Source organism: Phoxinus phoxinus, assembly GCF_949152265.1.
Source record: "Phoxinus phoxinus genome assembly, chromosome: 20".
Lineage (NCBI taxonomy): Eukaryota > Metazoa > Chordata > Actinopteri > Cypriniformes > Leuciscidae > Phoxinus > Phoxinus phoxinus.
In genome coordinates, this window is record NC_136895.1 from 13,231,529 (window position 1) to 13,250,064 (window position 18,536).

The following is an 18,536-nucleotide window of genomic DNA, read 5'->3' on the forward strand; positions in this document are numbered from 1 at the left end:
TGAAGGCGGGGCTAGTTTGCATATTCATATGACCGCGAATACTAAATGAGGCAAGGGTATAGTCAAATTCAAGCTATTTTAAGGCACAAATATTTTTTTTTCCCATGTAATTTTGGTGATCAAAGATGAGATTTAAGACTTTAAATATTTGTAGATCACAGTCTTGTGTACCTTTGCATTTTTATCCTATTTTTAAATACTTTTTAATGCCTCAAACCAAAGTCTAGAATGCTGCAATTCTCCTCATTGCTGGTTAGCTTGGTTCATGGCTAAAAAACGCTTTAACCAAGACTTTATTTCAAATCCCTATTAAATAAATGGTTGCTGGAAAAAGTGGGTGGGCTTTAATGCAATATTTCACCTTGAACAAAGTAAAGTGGGTAGTATGCACTATGCATGACTTGAAAACCCATTTTTAACATCTATAGATCTATTGTGCTTATTCCACAGTTTTGGGCCTCCATTTTGAAGTAAACAAATTACAGCAGTCATAGCACTCAATCTCAGTTCATCATGCGCTGGAGATCTGCAAACCTTGCAAACACCCTCACATACTGACACTCTCCAAAGTTTGAAGCAGTACATTATCTGCTCTACTCCAACCAAGGCAAAAGTGAAAAGGATGGCAGCAGGATACAGATATAAAAGCAGTGCCAGAAAAGGAACTAAGGACTGGAAACCAAAGAAAAAGAAACCTGACAGTCTGAAGGCTCTGGGGAGCAGCGTGACGCCTGAATCTGCTGCCAATACTTGGAAAAAAGTGTCGGTATCTTCATCCTTTGACAGCCGTCTCACATCTGACTGACGGACAGCCCAAAACAAGCAGTAGCACAGATAACACAAAAAGAGATGAAATTGCCGAAAATTTCTTTACCCTGAGCGTCAAATTCCTAATCTTACCAAGATAGCGATGGCATTTTGCTTTTTGCCTTTGCTTATACCCGCTTGCTACATTCTTCAAAAGGACTGTGGGAAACAAAGGCTGCGTTTGAAATCTCACAAACCACTTTATGGCTCGGATTCAGAATAGTGCAAAAGATTCCCTTGTGACAAAAACTGCACAGCAAAAGCATCCAGCTGTATAAAGCTTGATAATACAAACTCCTTCTAATGCCCAAAGGTTACTTAAGTTTTAACGCGAACACTAGCTTATGCGTAAAGCTGAACGCATTGCATTTTAAAGTATACAGTATTTGATAGCATTCGCGAACAGAAGGGTTTGACACAAAGTTTAATCTCTGCGCTTTTTCTCTAAGTTATGAGCGATAAAAATGTCTTTGTACTCATTCAAACTAGAGTTGTGTGCATTTCTTTACCCCCTCACAGAAGTGCTTGTCAACTCGGGCATCCACTGTTCAGTAGTTTCCTTTGTTTTGTGTTGAAATATTTCGAACTTTGCCATCTAGAACTTGCGCAACCACCAGACCAGATGTGATGCATTCTAATCAAAACTTATGATTGGTGAAGATCAAAGTGAGAATTAAGATTATTCTTCCACTAAAACTTTTTCTTTAAACAATGAGCAAGTCGCAATGCATTCTGGGATTGCATTCCCCTCTTCAGTGAACCCGTGAAGCTCCTACTGTATTTATGAGATAGGCAGTCAATATTACGACTTGTTCAAAACAATATTGCTTCAAAGCAGGGGAACAAACCCCCACAATCTCAGTAATCATTGGCTAAATATCTATAGCATACCTATCAAGTAAAAAAAGGGAAAGGAAACAACAACAGCACAGAATAAATCCAAGAAGACTAAAAATAATTAAATACAACCAAGAGAGATGGACAAGTCAGAGAGAGCGAAAACATATGAAATACCTGACACCAAGCTATGTGAAAACAAAGACCAGACAGGAGTTTCAGGATTCTGACAGGAAACTAAATTCTGTAGAAGCCATACTAAAACAAACCAACAATTTTTTTAAAGCATTAGAGATAAGCATACCTACAATATTTATTTAAGCATGGTAAACAAATTTCATAAAATGAGCTACAGCTTCACATTATCAAACTTGCAATATTTCTGACTATTAGAATATGGCTCGAAGTCATCTTAGGATACTGTTGTGGAACAAGGCTTCCATTTGTTCAAAAGGCCCGGAGAAAACAAATGCTGCATTTGAAATATCACATGTCTCTCTCACACAAATCCTACTGCTTTACGGCTCAGGTTCAAAAGTGAAGTACAAAAGATTCCCTTGTGACAAAAATCTCAGCACAAGCATACAGCTGTATGAAGTCTGATAGTACAAAATACTTGCGACTCAAGCTTGAGCAAGGCATGGAGAATACCGAATTAAATTGCATGAACTTTGTACTCGCAAACAGCTTCTAATTTCAGCCGTGCACTTGATATGACCTACGCAACATTTTGCAATCTCGTTCCCTTTGTGAAGTTAGTGATGATGGCATTGTGCTGGGAAATTTGGAGCCTATCGTCGACTGAGGCCTAGTCCGTGGCAATCACTGGGCAGCAGGGTTTAATAGAGCTCAGTGGTGATTGGAGCCCCCTAAGAGATTAAACCACAGTCTTTACATAATGAACAGCTTAATGATGGAATTACAGAGGCACTTAATGGCATCGTAAATACCATCATCGCCCATGCCGACTATCCCGAAAATGTATTAACCATCCGTAATTGGGGCATTAAATAACGGTCAGTTTACAAAACATATTGACGTTACCTGGGAAATCCGTAGAAATGGTTAATTATTGATATTACGACAACCGGTAGTGCATTTAGAGTGATGCTGGATTCAGGGAGTCACTGAAAATGGCATTTGAAATGGATATGAAAGCCTCCCTAAATGTGGCTAACCATGTTCACACAGCAGCTAAAGTGCTAATAAAAGCCCAGTTAATATTTAACACAGGATTTGTTGGAAAAAACGGCACATCCTTATTTTGCCAAGTTAGACTTGTTCCTGGGTCAACATATGTGGTTGATCCTGGAACAACATTCCTGTCTGAAAAATTTGTCCTGCCCCTAAACATAACCCTACCCATAATTTAACTTATCCCTAAAATCAGAGGGAATGATAGGTGAATAATACTGATGTAGAAGCACCTAACATTGAGCCTAAACTGGACATAAACTGTAAAGTTGTCCCTCAAATCTGATTGGTTGAATGGAATGTTGTTCCAGGATCAACAAAGATGTTGATCTATGAACATGTTGTACTTGGCGAAATCCGGTTCTGTTGAAAAACACACCTCTACCAACACTTTTTGCAAAACTCCAAAAATGTACCTACAGTATACACAAAACTGGTTAGGTTTAGGGTAGGGTTTGGAGTACGTTCAGATCTTTTTGTGTCGTTTCATTTTCGAACTGCCATGATAAACACAAACCAACGAAATATAACATTGCTACGTTCACGTTCACACATTTCAGTGCCATTCACTGGACATGTAACGTTGAAAGTGCTACGCAACGTGCAAGAATGAGCATTATATCATATTGCAGGAATGTCGCCACAAGCACATTTTTCCACTGAGCCTTTGTTGCATTATTTATGGCTTCATTGAGAAAAGAAAAAGAGACTGAAATTGCTTTCACATTTGTTTCTGTAAGCTGTCGTACAAACAGAACAATTCAAGAGTCAATATGGGTGTTTCTATAACTTCAAGTTTTTCTCTCCAAAATCTACTCTACTTGTTTACCAAAAAGACAAGTGAAGAGCATTCTTGAGATGCAAAATTACGTATAACGTCTGATGAAATGAAAAGGAAAATCAAGGTAAATACTAATGTCTCTTAAAATTAAGATATACTTTGGTAAACCTATACAAAAAGTGTGAAAATATTCTCTGAAAGTCCACAGAGCCAAAAATGCCCATATTTGACGAAACGCCCAAATATAGTTGTCAATCCCAAACACTGTATGGCAATATGTGGAGGCTAGACCGAAGAAATGTGATGTATGAAAATGTTCAAAAGGGATCGGTTTAGTTAAAGCACTTGCAAAAGAAGCACGATCAAATGAGCCACAAGCCATTCATTTACTCAATGCCACATTCTTCCTCTTGACAACACCTTTTCAGCTCATCCTGCCTCCATTCTTCTCGAGCTGTCTCGCTGCATTCAGTGTGCAGTATGTACCGTGTACGCCTCCAGATATTTTGCCTCCCTGGGGAAATCCGGCTTCGACAACACACACACAACCCTTCCCCTCGGTTCCAGCTGAAATCCTCGCAAGTCGAACCTCAAACGGCTCAGCAGCGTTGAGCGTATACGTACAGCCGCGCACGCAGCCTTTCCAAGGTCAGCGGCTCCCTTCCTTCCGCTCGACTTCAGCGACTCGCGACTGGCAGAATTGAAAAGGTTTGTCAGGCTGATTAAACTCGGAAGGCGTTATGTAGAAGGTCTGGTCCCGCTTTGACAGACAGTTAGGATTTTCTTCTATCCTCTACCCAACTCGTGCTCCACGCACTTATTTAACAAGATCAGATGTTATGTCACAGCAAGGTGCAATTTTCATTAACCTCCAGCTGCGCTATGATTTGAATGTGCCAGCCCTGCAATTAGTTGATTGTGATTGATTGATGAAGTCAGTGCCCCCCCTCCCCCCCCCTCCTTCTTCAAGGGCTCAGGTAATTCATTCGGACTCGTTCCCTCCTCCCCCTCTCGGCTTGAGCATTATTCTCCGACAGGCTCGGCTCGGCAGAACGTTCTCTGGCAGATTTGTGGTCACGGCATGGGGCAAATGCAAACGCTCTCATCACAGTGTGGCTGCGACACGCTAAGCGGTAATGAAAGGGGAACAGGTGACATTGGACAAAACACTGCTTTTGACGTTTGTCACCTTTTTTACTTTCATCCAATGATTGTGCGATACAGTGTGTTTCAACATATTAAATATATAAAAATATATTTTGCACCATTTGCTGTGTTCAAATCCTTGCCAGGTTTTCTGGATGAGTGACAGCGCTATTGGCTCTGAAAATAGGAACAAGGAATCAGGTGAGAGAATCCCACACTGTTTTAGTCAATCATAAACACTTCATATGATCTTTTTTTTACATAAGGGATTTCTGACATGTCTTTATTAGGCAGGAATTTGGACAGAGGGCAAGTTGTTGTTAGTTAGCAAACTGGGTAACGATGCCTTTAAGATTGTATCTTGTTTTAGTTCTTATTACCAAACTGACTTGACCGCTGATGAAGCAGAAAAAGAAAAAAATACACATCTTACTTGATTTATCATTTACTTATGTTTTAACATTTGCTTGTGTTTTATCATTTAATCATTTAGATTTTAAATATCATATTTTAATAAATCATTATTATCATGTTGAGGTGTTTCTCATTACTATCTTTTTGATGCGTTTACCATTATTATCATTTGAAATGTATGTTTAATGCTTTTCTTTTATTAATCTTTATGCCTCAAATATAGCTGATTGACTTAGGGTGAACTTTTGTACTTGCTGTTTAGATGAGGGCAAAAGTCTATGTTTCCGATAGACAGACCACACATGCTCGAATGTCTCAGAATAAAGTGGTAAATGAATGTTATCTTAGCTAAACATCTTGTAGTGTATGAGCTAACGCCTCAGAGTGTGAAATCATGAACACTAGATATGTTTGTCTTGTGTGTCTGCTTCGATGCTATTTACTAAAAGAGGAACTTAGCTCTGTTCCGATAAGCGACTGTATACAGGACGATCAGTTTCTGTACAGGTCAGTTTATCCTTTGGACTCAGACCCTGCTCATTTGCAACCCGTCTTTTCAAAGTGAGATCTCTCAACCAACTTTAATTATCTTTAGGCTAAGAATATTATACTTGGAGTGTTTTAATTATATTTTTCTTAGAAATATTAGAAGTGATTTTTAACTATTTCTTTTATGTTTCTTTATTAACTTTTAATCCTGATTATGGATCAATTAATTTTACTCTTAATTTTATCATTTGATTGTCTGCTGTTAATAAATATAATTTGACTTAATCATCTGACTGGATCTCCTCCCTGCATAAACCACTCAAGACACAATGGGCCCTATTTTAAAGATCTAAGCGTATGGTCTAGGCTCCAACGCAAGTGCACTTAGGGCGTGTCCGAATTCACTTCGCTAGTTTAACGACGGGAAAAATGGTCGACGCACAAGGCGCATGGTCTAAAAGGGTTGTCCCGATTCTCATAATGAGTGATGGGTGTGTTTTTGTGCAGGGACTTTTTGCTTGCAAAAGCGAATGCTGAGCAGCTTGTTTCGAGAATGTTGAGTGATGCATCATTATTTGAAAATGAGATCATAATATTTTCACACACAAAAGGGGAAATTGTTTGTTTGGAAAGCACACCCTGAAGAAGGCTGTCTGCGCCGCTATGCGTGATGGGTTGCTTTTCCCCGATGTCTTTTACATTTTCTACTATGATATAGCAAGTAAAATAAAGGCTTTTTTAATAATTTTGAAGAAGAGTGCCTTGGATTTTCAATTTTCTAAAAAAAATATGCACAGTTCACAGTTACTCCTGACTCTTAAATCGGTCCGTCTTCTGAAAGTCTTGACAAATTCAAAAGAACTGTTTTTATTCTATTGTAGATTTTTTCAAGGGCCACAATTCGAAATGTATGCAGAATTATCCACATATAACCTAAATTATGATTACATTATCTGCTTTAACATGAGGATAATTACACCATTACATGTCATGTAATGGTGTAATTATGCTCAAACAAATGGCACAAAATAAAAACAGAACAAGTGGAAACCACCAAAAAAAAAACACACACGGTGGACTTCATTTTAACACGCATACACACAATTATGGCTCTCTTTAAAAAACTATGAGCTTCGTATATAGCCTACCTTTAATGCAGCATCCATAATGAAATGTTACCAAGTGAGTGATTTGGAAAGGTCTACATAGACAGCAACTGTGTAATTCAAACAAAGATTTTTCCATGTAAATATATGGATAAACAAAGTTTTAGAAAATACTATTTTAGATTATTTACTATTTGAAGGAAGCCAACAAAACGGTAATGCTAAGAGCTAAAATGTAGCGCCTTGCGTTTTTTGCTGACTCAATTCACAATTAATTTCAATACATCTTACCATTAGGATGTAGCATGTTCACAACATGATGCCTTCCAGACCTCCTGGGTCATGCTAATGCTACTACAACAAACATGCTAATGCTACTACAACAACTACTGCTACTACATATTGATGGCTTTCATTTCAACTTATAAAAATCTTTCTGAAACGACTCGAATGCATCATAAATATTCATGGCACATACAAATATTGTCTAAAATAATCTGCTGTTAAATTATACTAAACTTTATCTGCACTGTGAACGTTGGGAATAATTTTTTTATTATTGGAGTACGTTTTACAAGAACCCTCCTTTTCAGTCTTTCTACTTCAAAACTGCATATTTAATTTTATGTTACTTGTCGGGTTTTAGACATTTCTAATAAATTTCACACAAAAAATGACAGTGAAATTTTTTCTACACCAATTTTTTTTTTCAGTGTCTAACTATTGAACAAATTACAGGTTTTATAATGACTCATCTTTAACTTTTTTTTCCTCCACAGAGCTTACTGCTGTGTATTCTGGGATTGCCTTGTCCATATAACGGATATATGTGACGGAGTCTTGGAATTCGGCCAAAACGAGGCAGCATACAGACAGCTCACTAGGTTTTGGAACGCAGCGTAAGTCTACATGTCAAAAAAACAAAAAAAAAATGAGGCCAATTTCCATAAAGTATATTGTGTTTAATCCTGCTGTCACAGCTCGGGATGATTTTGCTGACATTTGAATATAGCCTCGATTTTTTACCTTGCAGTTCAGCCTGGTTGCAGAGAACTCAAATATTGAGCGTAGCTACCTTTATCACCGCATTCGATCGATACGTCATTGCACAGCTGTCAGATAAGTCATATCAGCCACGTATGCCTGTCTGTGTTCTTCCCCTTTTCTAACCCGGATTGTTTTCTCTGGCCCCTTTTAAAATTGGAAATAGCTTTGGTTGGAACGTTCGAGCTGCTCTAACAAAAGGTGAACCATCATCTAGGTAAAGGTTATCAGATGTGGCGCCCTGCAAAGTTTCTGGCACCCATCCTGAGCGCCGGCTAATTCCAGGCTGAATAAGCAACGTAAAATATGTATCCTTGCTGCAAATGCCAGACAATACTCCAGTGCCAATTAGTTTGACACTGTTGTAAAACATGGACGATGTATCCTGGAAGCACCCTGCTTGCATCATGCTTCATGCATTGGTAATGACAAAAGAACTTAAATTGCCTTTCTCTGCTGCCCTTGAAATTTTAAATTGCTTGCTCTGTCTCCTTCCATTTGTCTTTCATGGTTCTTGATCTCAGAGTCATACTCTCTCAACAATATAAAGTGTTGTAAAAATGGCCGGATGGCTTCTGAAAGCTTTGTAGGGCCTATTTTGGTTTAGATTTGATTTATAGAACGCTGAGATATTTTTTTTTTGCAGATGTGTTAAACCAACTGCTATAGCCAATAAAAAAAAACATCACATCTGTACAGTGGCCCTAAAAAGACACTTAATGGGACATAAAAATGTATGAATGTTTTTGCATTCGATACGAATTATCAAGACAAATGCACGTTAAAAAGATATGTGACCCTGGACCACAAAACCAGCACATGGGAAATTTTTTTGACATTGAGATTTGTACATCACGGATAAGCTGAATAAATACACTTTTTTATTGATGTATGGGTTGTTAGGATAGGACAATATTTGGCAAAGATACGACTATTTGAAGATCTGGAATCTGAAGGTGCAAAGAAATCGAAACATTCAAAAATCTCCTTTAAAGTTGTCCATTTATGTTCATGATTGTGCTGCATTCACTCACAAAAATAAACGTTTTATATTTTTACGGTAGGAAATTTACAAAATATCTTCATGGAACATGATCTTTACTTAATATCCTAATGATTTTTGGCATAAAAAGAAAAATCTATAATTTTAGCTATTGCCACAAATATACCTGTGCGACTTATGACTAGTTTTGTGGTCCAGGGTCACATATATGCATTGTTCGAAATGAAGACTAAATGTTTTTAGCTTCCAAATTCAAAGGGCCAGAATTATTATTAGAAATATTCAGCATTGATTTGTTTTAGCAGGATCGACTGGACCATTTTGTACATGATATTAAACTATCATAAGGACCCTTCACACATCTTGTCAGTAAACATCATTAGCTGATTCACCATGTGGCTTCATTATCATTAATATCGGAACATGTGGTCTGTTAGATTGGCTCCACAAGCGTTATGAATATAGGTATTAACATTTGAACTAATGCAAACATGTAATTAATTATTGCATATTTTATGTACAAATTAGCCTACTCTCTTTTTTTTTTTACCCTGTGTAGAAACTTAGTATATAAGGCCTGTTTCTAGCAACCTAGTTAGAATTTCAAATGTCCATATGAGAAATACTTATTTAATGATGGTAACAAACCTCCAGACCAGCTATATCTTGCAATTTTAAGTTACAAAATACATAAAAATGTCCAAAAGTTCCTTGATGCAAGATTGTGAAGTGGTTTCACCTGACCTCTGAGAACCCTTCCCTTTGAATTCTGTGCCTTTTGTACTGGCTCAGGATAAAGTGGTTGTTATACTGAAGGTAAGACCATGCATTATGATGTAAAACACTATACCAGGTGAGAAATGTGATTCTAATAATCTTTTACAGAATGTAAAAACTGTTTACTTTGAAGTGCAGCTATAGTCTAGTGTGCAGTTATTCGCCAAATAAATAATTGCAAGGAATTTGCATGCAATTGATTGAATATAATTATTGATTGAGTTAAAATTACTTAAAAACGTGCCTGTGTATCTTTAAGTTTCTGTTAAGAAAAAAACAAAAAAACAGTTGGCGTACATAGACAATATTACATTGGTATTAACACTTAAAGGGGTTATATGTACAGTAAGCGTTTTCATGTATTAATTGCTTTTTCATTGCCAATGCGTGAACGACTTGTAATGAAACTTAAAAGTTTAATTACAAGTTCATTACGGTGTTACTAAAAACAAGGGTTTCTGAATTCTGAATTTTCACCACAATCTATAAGGCCTAACTGAGACTCAAGATGGCGCTCGACGTGTTTGTATGAAACGAGAGCGTGAGTCCGCAGTAGGTGGATTCACGCAATGTTTGAATTAGCCTACCATAATTACGAGATTCTGGTTGTGTCACAAATGGCACACATATACACTGTGTACTTATGCACTATCTATCTCAACCGTGTAGTGTATGAATTTTATAAGGTTATTTTGTCGTTCAGCGTCAGAATCTGATAGCCCCTCCCCCTCCGCTACGTAACTAAATCTACAACAGTTGAGTGCATGAAGTGTCCAACATTCCACACTTAGTTTTTTCGGTTAATTAAGTGCAACATCCGGGTATTTAAAGTGCACTTTTACTTTTTGGAATTTTCAGTGTGAACACACTTCTACAAAACAGCATAGAACAGAGCATAAACACACAAATTGAGACGCACATAAGGACTTTTAAAAGGTGTTCGCATTCTCGTGGGACTCGTAATTACAACTTGTAAATCAGAGAGCTCCGTTTTGCCATTGAAACGCATAATTCCGCTCAGAGTAGAACGTCATGCGTTGTCAACTCGTAATTACGAAATGGCGTGAACGCAGCAATCCAAGCAAGAAAGACATGAAAGTGCACCGGTTTCGGTTCTCTGCAAAAGTGCCTGCCAATCACAATGGCGAATATTAACATCCTACCACTGAATGCTGCGACTGACCAATCAAAATCAAGTAATTCTAGGAGTGGCATAATAAAATATTGATAAAGCACTTATTTGCAGGTCATCAAAAAGCTCATGTTTGCATCTCCACAAAAAATAAATACATAACTTAAGCAATAAACAACAGTATAGACTTAATACATTATGTATAACGTGGTATTGCGGTACCCTGTCTACTTGCGTAAATATGCTCCTTAAATAAGATAATTTCCATGCCAATATTGTGCGCTGATAAAATATTCCATTTCCAGCTCAACATTTACAATAAACAATAACAATCTCCTCATAAATTATGTGTTTAAAGCATTTTTACACTGCATTCTGCACATCCACTTATATAGGTGCATATTGACCATAAACTCTGTTCTCTTTAATGATTAAAAACCCTAGAAAAGTGCCAGATGGTGTCAAAAAACAGGTGGCTAATTATCTTACCACAGCTTTGCACCTCTGCCTCAGACAGTAAAAAGCAAGCACCATTTAGACACAGTTAAGAGTTAGTCAGCTTCTGCTTCCTGTGTGCGGTAATGAGCAATGCAGTGAAGTGAGAGGAGCCTTAAAGATAATGAGAAGCCGGGCTCCACAGAAAACCTCCGCCAGAGACATTTCTAAAAATCTCGGTGACCCCGTTTACCTGGAGATATGTGATGTAGACCAATGGCAATTCTTGAAGGTTAAATGTTGTTAGCAGCATTAATTAGATGTACATACTTTTTTGTTGTTGTTGTTGGTGGTGTTGAATCACTTAGGCTACACTTGGAATTTAATGACCGTGAAAAGTTTTAACAAAAAAAATGGAAATAATCATTGGAGTCAGAGCTGGTGGCCCACCGAGCATAACAGAAATGTTGTATTCATATCAAAGTCTCTTCAATGATTAGGTTGCAGTCACCTGTGGTCTAGATTATTGCTTCAATTATTTTTGATCTGCAAGCCACTTTAGAACTTCATAAGAGTAAAGCCAGAATACTGTTGCCGCTTATGTTTCATATTTTCAGCATTGATTTTGGAGGAAAAATCTGTGAAATCCTTTAGAATGGATTTAAACATGATAAAACTGAAAACATTATCAAATAAGGAAAAATATTGAATTAGTCAAAATAGACATCAATTATGGGCCAAGCACTGAAGGTGTGTGGGCACCTATTGTATCCGTTATTGTTCTTTTTCTTTTTCTTCTCCTCTTGAGTCTATGGAAGTCTACAGCAATTTTGGAGTCTCTAACTCAATCCCTCTAGCGCCACCAACTGCCCAAAGTTGCACTCATATTTATGCTAATAACTTTATCATAACTGAATAACTAAACCGTAAGGGCTAGGAACACAATTCTGTTTTCCTCTGATTTCTTGGCTCAAAGCAATTCAATTGCATCCTATAACGTCATATTCCATCATGAAGATTTTTCTGCCATTTTGAATTTTCCAAAAAAAAAAAAAAAATCTACCTCTAACGAAAATTGAACATGATCATCTTTAAACCATGCCGACCCTAAAACATGGAATTCAAGTTGATTCGTCAAACCATTCTCGAATAACTGACGATTGAATTTGACGAATATGTCAAAATGGACGTCAGGCTATATCTCCACAATGCTTTAGTGTATTCAGACCAAACTTGGGTGTCATGATTCTGCCATCATGTCCTTGTTTTTCCTGGTCTTGTGGCAGGATCATGGCAGACCCATGTTTTGTGTACAAGCGCATGGCCTGTTTGGGCCATGTGCTTGTGTTGTCTCGTTATGTAACCCCGCCCCCTTGTTATCCTCAGTGTTACCTGTTACCTAGTCAGTGTCACCTGTTCCCCTCATTAGTTTCTCCCTTTTTAATCCCCATGTGTTTGCTGTCCTGTGCCGGTTCATTGTCAATCATTGCGTGTTCATCTCTGTGATAGTCTTGTGAGTACTTTGTCTGTAATGAGAATTGTGAGTTTGTGTTGCTGTTTGTTAGTCTAGTTATCAGTCAAGTCTTCGTGTAGTTTGTCTTTGCTTTTGCCCTCCAGTCCTGTTTTGCCCCCTCGTGGGTTTTGTTTTCTGTTTTTGTCTTTAATAAACCCTGTGTGTTTGGCAAACTGTCTGCGATTGGGTTTGTTCCTGAAGATTCATAACATTGGGGTACATTTACATGACAGTGATTTACTAAAAACGGAAAAGTTATTCCTTTGCATTTTTTATACAGACTACAACGTTGTCAATGATCCCCGTTCACAAGGATCTGCGAAAACGACTAAAAACGCTGTATTCAGGCCAGTAGTTGGCGATGTCAAAACGGGGTTGTGTAAACGTCGCCTTGGTGTGTCCAACCATGGCCTAAAGCTACCTGCAAAGATTCGGTCAAGTGCCAAAAATGAAGAGACTGCTCTATTTAGTTCCGGTGCAGCATGTGTATAGTAATGATATTGGTCTTCTTACATTCCTTGGGTCATGCTGAGAACATCAATTTGGCCATAGTTCTTGTCCACCATTTTGATTTTCTTTGAAAACCTACAAGTCCTCCAAGACCGTTTATCAGATTTTCGCCAAATGCGAGACATTCAGCCAATGCCAGCAAAAACGTATGGATTTCGTGTTGATAGATGAAAATGTTTTCATATGCCGCATCAACAAATTTGATGACATAATGCCAAACATCTGAGGCTGCATGTCTGTAAAGAGTTGATACATTGACACCAAACTTTACGTGTGTGATTGTCACCCAACACTGAGGCTGAGCACACCAGATCAATGCGATGTCAGTGCCACCTATTGGTCAAAAGTAATTAGCAATTATGTCACATTTCAAGTTATTGTATTGGGCATTCAACCATTTTGCTTAAAATAGTCTCCAAATGTCTTTACTAGGGATGCACCGATATAAAATTTGTCTGACACAATAATTACATATATTTGAAAGCCGATAACCAATATATACATCTTACTTTTTTGAGAGCCTGATTACAGAAACAAGTCTCACCATTAAAAGACATGTACCATGCACACAATTATAATGTTCTCATAATTTTATGCAATCTATATGACAGACTTGCGCCGCACATGTTACACTTAACTGAATTTTAATTTGTTGAAGTGATTCCAATCACGTCATTGTGAACAGTGCGCATCTGAAGTGTCTCAGCTGAAGAAAATAATACATTATTTATCGGCTTTAATATATCGGCCAAATTTTCTTATCAGGCCGATAACATTAAAAATTAACACATATCGGCCGATACCGATATGGTGGCCGAAATATCGTGCATCCCTAGTCTTTACTCATTTTTGCAGTTGGTTTGATGCTCGCCGCCTTGTATTTTAGCTCCTCATTTGTGGTGCTTGGCCCCTTAATTGCTGCTTGCAGCTATATATCTTTTATTTTATTTTCAATTTATATTGAGCTAAAATATAAGATTAAAGAAGTAATTCACCTTCATGTCATTACTCACTCATTTAATAATTTAAAACATTCAGTGGAACTAGATATAAATATTGGTTTGTTCTGCACACAAAGCTGTTGAATGAGTCATTTGGACTATTTTTATGGTGCTTTTAGTCTGTGTTTTTATTCCCTCTTCAGAGCTCGACAGTCATGGTCACTCTGAACTGTTTGTATATAGAAAAAAAGCTCTGAAAAGATTCCATTAAAAATTCTACTTTTGTTTTCCTGTGGGAAAAAATAACACACATAGTTTGGTTCTAAACAAAAATATATTTTCATAAATCTAACTATTCCTTTAAACAAATGTGTTAACAAATAAGGCCTAAACTCAAATAAAGAGTAATTCTTTTTTAAATAATGTGTTCATTTCTTTTTAAAATTCTAAAGGCGGCTAAGTAACAACATCATGAAAACATCAAATGTTGACACACAGAAGAGAGTTTCCAATAAATCCATCTTTCGGCAACATAAAACCGTAAACAAACTGCATTCAATCCATCACATTTTAGTGTCCATCATGATTCCTTGTTGCAATGTAAAGCACGCAAACCTAGCCTGACAAAACAGCGGAGTACACAATTTCAGCAGAAGGATTTAAAGGTTTAAAGGCCATTTCCGATCCATGGGGTTACATCTCCATAATGGCCTCATTATTCATGACTATGGCCTGAAACACTGGGGTTGAGGTAATGAGCTCTTCACTAGTTGCTGAATATCACCTCTTCGGAAGCATTGTGTTGAAAATTCACATTGCTCGTGAGTACTACTCAAGAATTCAACCCAAAGGAGACAATGCTGCTATGTTCTTCAATGCTTGCTTTTAGTTTTTGATTTTGACTAATGATCCGGAACGTTTTCACATAATAAATATCTCTGGGAGTCAACATGTTGTATATTTAAATTGTATATAAACCAACATTTTTTTATATGTCTTCAGCTTCAAGCATTACACTCTGCTGAAAAACAAAACACTATAAAACAGCCTAAGGTGGTTCGCTGGTCTTACACATGTGACCAGTGTCACATTGCATTATGGCAAGCCAGATTGAGGTCGTTTACCCTAGAAGCGTAAAAGCGGCATATATCACCCGCGAGATCCACAATAAAATGGATTAATAACCTCTTTTTTTTTTTTTTTGCAATTTTAACAGAAATGTACTACTGTTTGGGATTACTACCGTGTTACTACCGTGTATTCCGCACGGATGCCTTAAATTGATTAAAAGTGAAAGTATGCATATAATATTACAAGATATTTATATTTCAAATCTATTCCAATGCTGTTCTATTCAACGTTCAAAGAATCTTGCTTTAAAAAAATGTTGATCCTCAAAAATATACGCAGCACACCTTTTTTCAACATTGATAATAATAATAATATTAGAGCATATTAAAATTATTTCAGGACACTAATTTTCTTAGAATGATTTCTGAAGGATCATGTGACACTGAAGACTGGAGTAATGATGCTGAAAATTCAGCTTTGATCACAGGAATAAATAACTTTTTAAAATATACTCAAATAAAATAGTTATTTGATCATTTTAATAATATTTTCACAATATTACAGTTTTTTTTCTGTGTTTTTGGTCAAATAAATGCAGTCTTGGTGAAAATATGAGACTTATTAAAAAAAAAAACAAAAAAAAAAAACAACAACTTTTCAACCCTTTTCCAACTTCTCAGAACTTTCCAGATTCCAGAACTCCCATCGGCACTTTTTTTGGAATTGCGCTCTAATGCTAATTTGCCCTGTTTAGTAAATATGGCCCATAATGTGTGCCTTTTTTGTGCAAAGAGAGACTGTTGATGTACTTGTTCCTGACTCTAGACTTGGGGATCAAGTATTTATGAGATAAAAAGGTATAGTTTTACCATGCCGTCACACTTTGTGCAAAGAAATGCCAGTGAGACCCACTTAATCTAGCCATGTAAGGGTACCACAACACCTCTGACGAATTTGGCACGCCTGCCCGTCCCAGGGCACCGTCTACAGTCGTGATAAATATCCCAATAAACAGCGAAATCTCGCGGCCCCTGGAAGATGTGAAATCCTTGGTCGCCCTAATTAGGTGGAAGAACCCCAACTGAACGTATGATCAATAGAGCATCTCTCCACGCTGTCACATCCCATTATCTGCGCGGCTCGTCATTTACAGCGGTTTTTACCTTTATTCTCAACTGTCATTAGCTGTAAATCAGAGGCAGAACATGTAGCGGGTTAGGGCGACGCTTTAATCACGCCAGCTGCAATGTTGTTTCGGTCGAGGTCACATGGCAGCGCCGCCATCCATCCGCGAGTCCAGCGACGGAGACGCTTTGAAGCCCACACACGCCGTAGGATGACCCGTGCTCTCCCGCACCACATAAACAGTCTAATTCAACTCAGTTCGTCGTTCTAGTCAAATAAGAGTGAAATAATGAGCAAACTTCTCCAACTCACTGTTTGAACAACTCTATTGACTTCTCGTTTCCTCCGACAGGTGAGCGGAGAGAGAAACAGTTTGCTGCCCAATTTTTGAGCTATTGGTAAAATTAGGCGTAGTCCTTTCTCAAATGGGTGCAGAGGGAGGTTGTCACACCTTTAGTGTGATTAATTAATGTTTGCTTCTCAACGCAAGCTCGAACCATGGAAGGAAAGTGAATGCTTCTTCATTTGTGTTGTCAGGATTACAAAGCGGAAGGGTAATCCAAATCAGCTTCTTAGACGACAGCAGCTTTATCATCATTACACCAGGTTTACTGGTGTCTGTTTGGTGCGATTTCCAACGGTCCAAGAGAAATAAATCTATAACGGAAGTTCCTGGTGGTTTGTCACTATTCGAAGACCACTGGGGAGCTGCGAGAATAGATGGCCCTTTCTGGATTTAGGTCTACATACAAGCAGTATGTCATTTTAAGTCCTCAGGGGATTGGGGGGGATCAAGACCTGGAAATATTAGGGAATTTGAAAAGACCTGGAAAATAGTAGAATGCATCAAGTCAATAGTGTTCTTTAATCGTTACGATTCAGTGAATCAGTTGAATAAGTTAATTTGAGTGATTCATTTGCAGGAAACAAACAACCCTGCCATATAATAAAAAACAAAACACTACAAGTCACTACAAAAACCATTAAAGTTACTAATGCGAGTACTTTTTAATAAATTAGTCAAACTGGTTTGCAACATGGTCTGAATTGTTCATTAGCGAATCAGTCCAATTCTGGTGAATCATTATCCAAATAACTGGAAAGGTCATGGAATGGCCATTTAAGTTGCTCTTCTTTTGAGACAGTTCTTTTTAATGAATCAAACTGGTTCAGAACATGGTTTGAATGATTCATTAGTGAATCAGTCCAAATCTTTTTAAAAAAATCTGCAAATCATTATACAAGTGACTGGAAAGGTCATGGCCATTAAAGTTACACTTCTTTTGAGTCAGTTATTTTTAATGAATCAAACTGGTTCACAACATCTGAATGATTAATTTACCGAATCAATCCAAATCTAAAAAAGAACCTGCGAATCATTATCCAAATGACTGGACATGCCATTTAAGTTACTCTTCATTTGAGTCAGTTCTTTTTAAAGAATCAAACTGGTTCAGGATATGGTCTGAATGATTCATTAGTGAATCAGTCCAAATAAAATAACATTCTCCAAATGGCTGGAAAGGTCATGGAAAGGCCATTAAACTTACACATTTGAGTTGTACTCTTCATTTGAGTCATTTTTTAAATAAATCAAACTGGTTTAAAACATGGTCTGAATGATTCATTAGCAAATCAGTCAATTATTTTCAATAAATCAGTACAACTGGTTAAAAAATCAGTCTAAGTATATATATATATATATATATATGTGTGTGTGTGTGTGTGTGTGTGTGTGTGTGTGTGTGTGCTGGTCATATAATTAGAATATCATCAAAAAGTTGATTTATTTCAAGAATTCAACTTAACAGGTGAAACTAATATATTATATATACTCATTACATGCAAAGTGATATATTTCAAGCCTTTATTTGTTATAATTTTGATGATTATGGCTTACAGCTTAACAGCAAACCCAGCAAACCCACAAAATCAAAATCCCAGAAAATTTGTATATTACATAAAATCACACAGTAATTACACAGTAATATCATGGTAATTGAACTAGGTTTTGGTTCTTTTGGCAATGTGGGCAGGTGCAAATCCTGCTGGAAAATGAAGGAAGCATGAAGTGCTCTGAAAATGTCCTGGTACACAGCTGCGTTGACTCTTGATCTAATAAAGCACAGTGGACCAAAGTCCTCTTTTCTGATGAGAGCAAATTGTGCATGTCATTTGGAAACCAAGCTCCCAGAGTCTGGGGGAAGAGAG